We start from the raw sequence: 2,403 nt of genomic DNA, 5'->3' as shown, positions 1-2,403 counted from the left end.
CTCCCTCGCCTCGTCCGGCGCCGTCGCCCCCTCCGAGAAAGGCAAGCCTCGTGCCCCGTGCAAGACCGCCGTCGCGACCAAGCCGAAGAAGGCGCTGCCGCCCGAACAACGGGCAAGGGAGTCGGCCAAGAGGAAGGGCCGGAGGCACGCCGCGGGCGCGAGGGTTGAGGCCGCCGCCAGGCCGCCGCCGTTGCCGCTGCGCAGCAGGAGTTCACCAACGCCCGCGTCGCGGCGGCAACGAGGGAGGCGCTCTACATGCTAGGGGTAAACCCTAGCCAGCACAGCGTCCTCCAAGCCGCCGTCGCCGCGGCCAGCACCGACTCGTCGGCATTTCCTCGGATGGTGCTGCCCGACTCACCCCGCGCGTCGGCTTGCAACCCGGTCCCCGGCTTCCACGTCTACCCGCAGGCCTCCCGCCTCTCCGGGGAGTGCTCACCCGACGTGAGCGTGGTCGTGCCTTCCATGCCTGCGCCCGCGCCCATCGACCTCAATGCCACCCCGGTGGTCGGTGGCTAGTCGTCCGGCGGCACGAGGAAACGCGCGCGACAGACGCCGGCCGGCGGGCTCCCGGACGCCCGCAACCTGTTCGAGGAAATGCCGTCCGCCGTCGACGAGGACTACATGCAAAACCTCATCTTCGAGGGTGGTGCGCTGGGCGCTGGCTACGATCCCGAAGAGACACAAAGCCAGGACGGCCGCGGGGCGTTCACGCCGGCCGCTGGCTATGATCCCGATCAGGCGGCCTTCATGCGTGATCAGGTCGGCATCGACCTGGACGGCTTCCCCCTCGACCACGAGTTCCCGGAGGACTATGGGCTAGAGGAAGAGGACGAGTGCGACATCGAAGTGGAGCCTTTGTTCGAGGACGAGCTCGCCAACCAAGCCGCCGGTCCTAAGCCGAAGCGCAAGAGCAAGCGCACGAAGGCGTACACAGCTGCCGAGGACAAGCTTCTTTGTGAGTGTTGGCGAGACATTTGACAAGACCCAAAGACGGGCGTCGAGCAAAAGCATTTGACCTTTTGGACTCGTGTGCACCGCGAGTTTCATGAGCGCAAGAAGTTTCCACCTTACCAATTTGTGAGCACGCGCGGGTGGGTCTCCATTTCCAAGCGGTGGAGGGTGATCCAACAAGAGTGCAACAAGTTTTGCGCCACCCCTGAGGGCGTCAAGGCCCGCCCCGTGAGCGGCATCGGCATGCAAGACATGGTATGATAGCAAGCAAGCCGCCCTCTTTTGTGTCATCAAGATCATCCTTCCTTTTACGTCTTCATTTGCTATTACTTGCCCATATGCTTGCATGGAAACATTTTGTAGGCATTTCAAGCTTTGGAGGCATTCAAGGTTCAACACAATGGCAAGTGCTTCAACCTCTCCCATTGCTATCGGGTCATAAAGGACGAAGAGAATTTCAAGGCACAATATGCCGCCCTCAAGGCATGTGGGGGGAAGAAAGCCGTGGAGGATGTTGGGGAGGGCGAGCCGGCACGGCCGAGGGGGAAGACCAACTCCAAAAAGTAGGACAGGCGAGATGCGGCCACCAACGCCTTGATCGCAAGCGTGGACGGCATGATGAATAAGGACTCGAGGGAGGAGGAGCGCCGGCGTTTCAAGGCGGAGCAAATGGATGCTTTCATGGAGATCCAAAGGAGGAGGCTTGATCTTGACGCCGAGAAGCAAGCCAAGATGTTCGAGCTCGAGGCGGAGAAGCAAGCCAAGATGCTAGAGATCGAGGCCGCCAACGCCAAGACAAAGGCGAAAGAAGTGGCTCTTGTGAGCATGATGACCGGGATGGAGATCATGAAGGTGGATCTCAACACCGTATTGCCAAGGAAGAGGCCGTGGTTCAAGAAGATGCAGGCCGACATGCTCAAGTTCGACGACGAGTGATCTATGGCGGCGAGGGCCATCTTTTTTGTATGCCGGCAGGTGTGCTGGCATGACCACGGGAGCCGCGATGGCGTGGTCGAACTCAAGTCCCACCCTTTTTTGTGTGCTGGCGAGTGCGCCAGCATGAACTGTGGTATTTTCTGAAGCCGGCATTGTATGCTGCCGCTGGCATGGTGCCGGCATGAGACATGGCCACTGGCATGATCGGCCGCGGGCCTTTTTTATTCAAAAGTTGAATGCGGACATGAAATGGGTCGGCGCGTTGGGCGCACTGCCGACCCAAATGCAAAACTGGGCGGACGCCGGGCGGGCGGCCGACCCAAACGGACAAAAAGCAGACAAATGCGCCGTCCGTTTGGGTCGGCCCGTTGGAGTTGCTCTGAAGCTTCTGGATGGCATGGACAAACAGATGGTGACCAGGGCAAGAAGTTTGACTCCTTGTCTGATGATCCGCAGGACACCATCCAGTAGGTCTGTGCCCACAATCTGGCTGCCAGCAAGCTAGAGAATGGTATG

General features: G+C 60.3%; 1 protein-coding gene across 2 annotated transcripts in view; it reads left to right on the top strand.

Annotated features, from left to right (window-relative positions):
* LOC123043971 (translation initiation factor eIF-2B subunit beta) overlaps positions 1-2,403 on the top strand; it is an 18,909-nt gene that overhangs the window by 14,014 nt on the left and 2,492 nt on the right. The window lies entirely within an intron of this gene.

This window comes from Triticum aestivum, chromosome 1A (genome assembly GCF_018294505.1).
Source record: "Triticum aestivum cultivar Chinese Spring chromosome 1A, IWGSC CS RefSeq v2.1, whole genome shotgun sequence".
Classification (NCBI taxonomy): Eukaryota; Viridiplantae; Streptophyta; class Magnoliopsida; order Poales; family Poaceae; genus Triticum; species Triticum aestivum.
The sequence above is the reverse complement of the archived record's forward strand: the minus strand, read 5'-3'. Positions and strand labels throughout refer to the sequence as shown.